This window comes from Caretta caretta, chromosome 2, assembly GCF_965140235.1.
Source record: "Caretta caretta isolate rCarCar2 chromosome 2, rCarCar1.hap1, whole genome shotgun sequence".
NCBI lineage: Eukaryota > Metazoa > Chordata > Testudines > Cheloniidae > Caretta > Caretta caretta.
The window spans coordinates 84,736,067-84,745,009 of record NC_134207.1 but is presented as its reverse complement, the minus strand read 5'-3'; positions in this window follow the sequence as shown (position 1 = coordinate 84,745,009).

Below are 8,943 nucleotides of genomic sequence, written 5' to 3'. Positions count from 1 at the left end.
TGAAATCCTGTGGGAAACGAAATTACTGTTCTCTACCCAGCTCTATTGTTACTCTATCTTTTAGATCTATCTTTATGTGTCTGTTGTACAAACTTGTGTCTATTGTATTATCAGTGCTTTGCTAAATAGTAAATAAAATAAATAATATAACTCAGATGTGTGGTAACTAGTACAAGCTGCCCTACAAATATTTTAGCAAGCAGGAGATTATAACTACAGTGATTTCCAGATGGGCGAAAAACATTTTGGGAAAAAGTAGTTTAATTTTGAGAGACTGTCTGTTTGTTTTTTAATCCTCTTTAGCTGCTTATTTCAGTCCTTCTGGTATCACTGCCTTTTTAATCTGTTGTTTTAAAAAAATCTTTTATGAATGTGGTTTCTTAATGAAAGAAAGTGTTTGCTGCAAGATTTTGCTGCACATTATGTAAGCTCCACAGCTAATTAAAAGCTAGTAGTTTCTAATTTAATTTGTGAGTACCTACAGTGATGGAAATTGCCTCCTTAACAATATTATTGACTGACAAAGCAGGTGATGACCTTGTATCTCCTGAACAAGTTCATTAGTTTGTCCTAATGGCTATTGCAGGTAAACACTGATATTTCATTATCAGGCTGCCTACGGAAGAGCGAGCTAATAAAAAAATCCCTTCAGCTAACTGGGGACTCTAGCATGGCCAGTCTGACTCATTCTTAGTCAATAGATGTTACATCTGACAGCTGCCATTAATAACTATTAGAGCCCTATTTGAGCTCCGGGATCAGACATCTATATTCTTCATGTTCTAAAAATAAGATATTATCAGTCTACAAGATCAACAGTTTAGGTAGTGATAATTTAAACCCTTTTGGTCTGCATCTTCCAATGGACATTACTTAATGTAAATGTTCTATCCTGCCAGCTCACGTTTTTGTATTCAATATGATGAAAGACTCTTGGAGTCATTAATACTAATGTTTCCATAGAGTGTTTTGGTCAGGTATAGTTGGAAATGACTGTCTTATATAATACTGTCTGGTAGATCAAGCATAAATCTTAGGCAAGCAAGTGCATCAACACTTCTCATGTTAACAGAGGACTGGATGACGAATAATGCTCTGAAAAGGGATCTAAATTCCACCACCAAATTGAAAGGAGCATTAGGGTTATTTCTAAGCAGGAGATGGAATTTACCCCTCTCTGGATGCTGCTTCATCATGCGATAGTCAGAGATTACTTAATCCTGGGAGCTCATAAAAATATTTTTGAAGAGTATTTCTTTTAATTGGAATGCACAAACTTGGACTAAATGTTAGATATTTCCTAAGAGATCTTCATACACCCTGCCCCCATTTCAAATTAACCTTTGCAATATATTTTCCCGTGATGTGACTTAAGGTCCAAATTCTCTTTTGTTTTTACTGGCTACAGCTCCATTGACCTCAACAGCGTTTTTTCTGCAGCCAAAGAGAATTTGGCTGTAAACCTTTCTTTCTTACAAGTTTGTTTGCCAAGTAGCATTGCCTGTTTGCTTGGTTTTGTTTATATTAGTTTTATTAAATGGGAAAACAAATGAATCGATATTCTACTTTCTCTCCCTTCCTTAGTGCAAGCAAAGCATCCTTCCCAATCTCCTGGTGTATAAATAGGTCAGGGGAAAACTTATGTGTGAGCCCATACTAAAATATTAACAGTTTACTAGTGGATGGCTCGGCAATGGGCAAATGAACTGTTTTGCACCTAGGTCAGAAGTTCAAATCCAGCACATCTCAGTAGTGATCAAATGCTATTCAGTGATCTATACTGAATGAGCTCCTGGTTTCAGGCCAGTATCTAATGAACAGACAAATCACAAACCAGTTTGCACTGACTGGCAATTTTGCTGGCAATCCCATTAGCAAGGTCCTTGATAGAATAGGCTATGGTGGGTATTTTCCAATCTGCTTAAACCCTAAGCACTCCCATCTGGCATTGGATACACACATGATAAACTTGACTTCTGCTTTTCTGCTAAGCAATGTTTGTTTTATTCTTACTTCATCCTCCCAACTCTCTCTCACCTGTCAGTCTGCTTCATCTAGCTGTTGGGCCTGTCTGACATTTAGCTTTCTGGGCTGAGCCTGTCTTCTTAGTTCCACTTTGTTACTCGTGTGTACCGTGTGTCTCTGATCCTTCTTTGGGTCTTGCTGTAATAAACAACAACAACAACAACAGGTTTCAGAGTAGCAGCCGTGTTAGTCTGTATCCACAAAAAGAAAAGGAGTACTTGTGGCACCTCAGAGACTAACAAATTTATTTGAGCATAAGCTTTCGTGAGCTACAGCTCACTTCATTGGATGCATGCAGTGGAAAATACAGTGGGGAGATTTATATACACAGAGAACATGAAACAATGGGTGTTACCATACACACTGTAACAAGAGTGATCAGGTAAGGTGAGCTATTACCAGCAGGAGAGCGGGGGGTGTATGGTAACACCCATTGTTTCATGTTCTCTGTGTATATAAATCTCCCCACTGTATTTTCCACTGAATGCATCCGATGAAGTGAGCTGTAGCTCACGAAAGCTTATGCTCAAACAACAACAATAGTAATTCTGAGGAGAATTTGAAAGGCAGACTCTCAGGGGGCACCTCCTCTTCCAACACTCAATCCCCCCACTCCTGAATGAAACAATAGTCCATTCTGTGGTACACCAGAAAGGACTGTGTGACCTCTGGAGGTTTTAGGACTATACTCTGAGAATCACTGGACCATGGAGATTGAACTATCCTCTTACCTCTAGAGATGGTTCCTTCAATTCAAGGTGGAAGCACACTAGTACAGCAGTGTGGGCAGCTAATGCTGTTTGTGCTGTAACTGTTCTGCACTCTGCAGTTTTCACTGTTGCCTATCTGCCATATTTCATAAACTCACTTTAAACATTTTAGCTGCCCTCTGTAAAAGTGTTCACATTTTCATTTAGGCCCCCCCATTTTTTTCCCAGCTGGAATACGTGTAACTTCCTTCCAAGTATAATTATTTGGAACTGGTATTTAAAGACCATTACTGCACAATATGGTTCAGATCTTCAGCTGGTGTAAATCAGTTGTGGTAAAATCCACTCTTTAGCAATGGAGGATCTAGCCCCATAATCGTACCAGTGAATCTCACCATATTTCTTAGATAGCTCTTATCGTAGCATTTGAAAACTACAATCCCCAGAATCTCTCGCTATACAGTACAGATCATGAGGGAATTATGTAAGTTATAGTTTTATTATTTTTTGTGGTAATACACAACGTGAGACAAAAGGTGGACTGCTATGCTTTTCCCACTTGGAGGGGATGATATTGCGTTCTTTATTACTTTGGAACTTTTGGGATTATAACCATTTAGAATATATGGAAAAACAACAAGTGACTTTAATTAATCCCTGGTTAACACAACGTCTGATTGAAATTAAAAGAACATAATGTTCCTGTATAGGAACACAAAACAAAACAAAAATTCTTTTAACATGATCATTCTTTTTCACCTTTGAGGAAAAAAGGAACATAAAAGTTAAAAAAAAATTACAAGGTGATGGTAGTGAAGGAAGAGGAGAATCAAACTTTCAAATGGTGAATTAAAAATCTTGGAGGATTGGACACTGTAAGAGGCACAAGATTCCAATTAAAACTTAAATTAACACTGAAAAATGGAAGTTAATATTTAATTAATTTAAAGACAGAGTGTTTTCTATATTTTTCTTAAACTGCTGCTGAGCTCTTTGAAACCACTTTTAAAAAAACCCTCATAACCTGCAAAGTAGACAATGTGTCATCTGCACTCATCAGGGAGACAGAAACATACCATTCGTCCACTTGCAGAAAACAACAACAACAACATGATATAATGCTTCTGCAATGAGCTCTGTCAGGCAGAGCCTCATCCGTTTGACAGGGGCACAGGGGCCTGCCTGCATGGATTTCTTTGCAGGATCAGAGCCATTAGAGAATTGGGCCCAGACCACAAGTCTGAATCCAGGTATGGATTTAAACTGCCCCATGACTTGGCCAGCTGTGACTGTACAGTTGCAGGGTTCCACTTCAGGACCATCTCTGCTTTGAACGAATGCTGACTTAATCCAAATGGCTCAGCCAATAAAAAGACTTAATTCCATGGGGGGGAGATAAATCAACAGCTGTTAAAACTGTGGGGTTTTTTTTCCATTTGTATCAAGATTCCCCTCTAACTCAGAAACAATAATTTGAAACTAGCATATATATTACACACACTGCCAAGATTTCCTTTTCAGCAAGGGTCAAACAATGTGACAATGACAGAGTACAAAAAGGCTTGAAGGGAGCCAGAAGGAGAAGAGGAATTCAATTTATTTGTATGGTGAGTATTCTAGAATAGGGCAGTCAGATGGACAGAAGCATTCTGAAGCTTTCACAACTTTAACAAGCTTGATTTTCAGCTATGTCTGGGGTGAGAAATTTGAACATTTTACTTTTAACTAAAGTCAAAAGACAGCATCCTGGAGACATCATTAACGAGCTGGAAAACAAAAACAAAACAAAACAAAATAGACACAACCCTACTCAGGGTTAATGCTGGGATGATATATTTAGTTTCTGCTGGAATGTGGAATCTGTTTTTAGTTCTGGTCTCAAATAATTTAGCATAAAAAATAAAAATAATCAGAAATGTAGATTACCCTTTTGATCAGCACTGCTCAATAAAATAAATAAATAAGGTAGCCAGACAGCAACATTTCTTAAGGCTCATTGATGTCAACTTTAACACACTTCATTTGAATGACAAAAACCTTACCAAGATTTAAAAGGTCCATATTCCAAGTGGAATTTGGCAAGATGAACACAGAAGATGGGGTGATGAGTTAAAGACCTCAGAAAGGAAACTTTTCATCTCCAGTACTGAATGATTAAAAATGAGAAATGCACAGCTCATCATGTTAAAATAATGTTAGTGGTATATAACAAGCACAACCAGAAGAAAAGACAATTCACCCACTGAAAAATACTGATTTTTAAATGAGTGATAAACAAACATTGAATGAGCTCTATCATTAGTGACAGGTAGTTTACTTGGCTACTCCTTCTAGAATAATAAAATGTCTAACTCCATCAGAAAAAATATATTTAGGATATTAAGATTTCAGTGAACTGTGACTCAGTGGTACTTTTAATATGTAAAAGTGTCCAATCCAAATTTGCTTATTTTTAATAGTCTATCTTTTACCAGCTAGTTATGCTTCCTAGGCATTCAAACAGGGCATATTCTTGAGACACATTCTACTCCCAGCCCAATATTCTCCCCATGATGTTTTTGTCATGGGGAGAATATGTCATGTTTAACATGACAATTTTTCCCCCTGATCAAAAATGGAATGAATGATTTCCTGAGACTGTGTTAACATCACTTCTTTAATCAATGACTCAACAGGGGAACAAAAGAGCCATTCACCATCATATCCAGCAGAGACCAAGGTGTCATATGATGCTGGAGCGTATGAGATGTCTGTTGAGTTCATTAACTTCTAATCACCTCAGGGTAGTCAATGAAAATTCAGGGCATTCACCACCTTGCAGGATCCCTGTTTATGGGCTTCCTAAGCATTAACACCTTGTGTAACTCATGCAGAAGGGCTGTGTCCACTATTAGAACCAGTGGTGGGAACAGCATTCTGGGGCCCTAACTTCCCCACCAACTCTGCACTCTGTCTGAATATAATCCAGACTAAATCCAGGTAGAATGAAATTCACCAAATTGGAACTGAAAATGTTCAGCACCTAGGATTAGCCAAACGGGAGCAGCAATAGGTTTGGCTTTCTGTTTGTTTTTTAACTGGTCGTAGATTACTCATAGAAATCTTTGTTGTTGCTGTTGTGTTTAAGACTCACACATCAATTTCAACTCTGCAATGTTATTCTTGGACTTTCTAAATTGGGTAGAACTCTTCACATTGATATGCAGCTCAGTCACACTGGCAGCAAACAGGAATCAACAGGAGGCTAACCCTTAAGAAATTGTCTCAGAATATCAGTTCAAATATACAGTTGTGGCCAGGTAGTGAAGTCTAAAAAAAACTTATTCACAATGCTATTTTACAGTGATTTTAAGAAACAGACATATGGGTTAAACACAAGGTCACTAGCGTGAAGAAAATTCAACTGCTGATGTTTGTAAAATCTGTTGCCTCATGACTGCTCTTGATTCTGCTCTTGATTCTGTGATGAAAAAATTCTAAAGATAAATTAATATTTACTTCTGTGTTTACATCTGACAGAGATCGGATTTTTAAAATAGTTACAGTAGGCATGTATGAAATAATTCATTAATGGAAATCGGTGGTTTTTTCCAGACCTAATGCAGATTCCAAAGTTTCAGAAACTGCAAGATCAGATTATTAGCTGGTGTAAACTGGTGTAGTTCCGTTTACCTCAATGGAATTACGTCTATGTACAGCAGCTGAATGTCTAGCTGACATATATTTAATACAAGTCTTGGGGGGTAGGGGCCGCATCTTCTGTATTTTGAAAGTTCCTAGCACATATTGGGAGTTACCATGAACTAAATCATAAGTTCTTTGGGACACAGACCATCATTTTGTTCTTTGTACAGCACTTTATACAATGGGGCCCTTATCCCTGATTGGGGCTCCTATGTTTCACCACTATAAAGATGATGCATAATTTTTAAAAAATAAGTAGTGAACAAAAAAATTCATTAGCAAATAGTTTAAGTTGAAAGTGTAATCATTTCTGTAGACAATTTCTCTACCTCAAAACTAAACAAGCAAACAAACCAACCTGAAAAGTATGAGAGTCTGGAAATGAACAATTAAGGGATAGAGCCACTTCACTCGTATGGTTTAGTTCTTTCTCCATTACAAACAAATTACAATGAGAGTATTGTAAGTGGATACCTTGAATAAGAAATGGATTTTATAATCTTGCTGAAATTTGTTATCTTGACCTTTCCATATTTTATTAGATGGCGATGTTAAGGCTGGGTGGGTTGTGTAAATCAAGCTGGGGGATAATGAGGCATGAAGGATTATATGTCAGCAAGGAGCAAGCTAGTCAGCTCCAGACTGTCTAACAGCCGGAATTGAGAAAAGGTGCAGTGGGACTTTTGTAAAGCTTCATACTGATTTTGTGATGCAAGCGCCACCCCTTTCATGTGTCCCCAGCCCTTACCACCTACCTACATGCCCTGCTCTCATCTCCATGTCCCTTTGTATCCATACTCCTTCCTGACTTCTGATCCATCATATGACCCTAGCTTCCTAGTCTTCTCTTTTCTCACTGCCACTCTCCCACACCTGCCACAAACACACCGTCTCTGCCTCAAACAGCAGGGCAAATCTGAAGAAAATCAGTTTATAATTATAAGTATTTACACTGTACATGTCTTGGGCCAGATCCTCCACTGAAGTCAGTGGAGCTATGATGATCTCCCCCTGAGGAGCAGACCTTTTGTCTAATTTGTCTAAACTTTCCAGAAAATCCTTACCCTGGAATGAAACGGGGGCATACAGGATTTCAGGAAAATTCATTTCTTTCAGGATTGAAAAAATATCAAGCATATAATGGAGAGTGAGCTGCATCCTTAGCTGTAAAAATGACAGCAGCCACTCCATAGTGAAATCAGAAATTTAGTTAGTTAATGATGAAATGTAAAAGGTTTTGTCCATGTCAATATCAAATGAAGTATTAAAGTGACAGTTTTCATTTCTGTGACCCAGAGCAATTAGTGATTTTTTTGTTGGGTAAAAGAAATAAGTGCTATGGACACTCTTCTGGTGACTCAACATCAGTGTTTAGTTTAACCAACCACCTAAAGTCTGAGGAAAAGGATTGTAATGATTCTGATGGTTCTACACAAATTTAGATTTGCATATTAGAACCTGGACAACATTTCTCTTTGTTTCTTGCTAAGCACTATTTGCAATGAGGTTATTCAGGTTAGTGCTAAGGTTAATTAGGTTATGATGCTGAGGTTAATGCTGGCATGGTTTAATATTACTACTTATACCGAAGTTTGACTTTATAGTTCTTGTATTAATATTTAGAAAAATTGCCTTCTATGAATTTTCCCCTTCCTCCTTTTCTATTGCATTGTAATAGGATTTAAAATTAATTTTAAATTATGCTTGCTTTTTTTTTAAATAACATGCATATTATATAATGTAATAGCTGTCTTATGTAAGCACCTATGGGACCAGCAAAAATCATTTGCCTAGTAGAGGTGGTCTTTAACAAAATTGTGACAGATGCTGAGTCAGCGAAAGTTAAGTAACCAGCAGGCTAAGCAACCCGAAATCAACCTTTTGGAACATATTAGAGAAATATTGAAATGGGTACCAGGCCATTTCTTGTAGATAGTTATCAAAACCATGTTAGATAGACCAGAGTGTTTGAAATGCAAATTTGTATTGTCAGAGAATTAGAATTGTATTTGCCTATGTTTACCTATTGTTAGATGTTAACAATGTGATCTAATCAGCTTGTGCATGCTAAACTTCTGTTCCTGTCTGTTGCTATATTCTATTGATTCAGAAATCAAAAGGGAATATTAGCAATTAGATGAAACGTGATGTAATAATTTAATTCTCTTTAATTCTCTTTGAAGTTTTTAGTATACTACCTGTGAACCTTTAAATAGCTAATGACCTTATGCTAATCAATGCAACTAATTACTTGTGTATACATAGGAAATAGGAATTGACTTCAAAACAACACTGTATATTACCTATTCTTCACCCAAGGAATGCCCTCTGTGTTATCTGTGTCAAGAGGCTATTGTAGCCTGCCAGAGATCTATAAAAGAACTCTAGGGCCATGATCGTATCATCTCAAGTCTGCTTGAACTTTACCAGGGGAAATTTGAGTCACAAGACTGAGGTCTCCAACTCCACTCTGGATTACCTTGCTATTTTTCATGGAAGAACTTAAACAGACACTGCACATGGA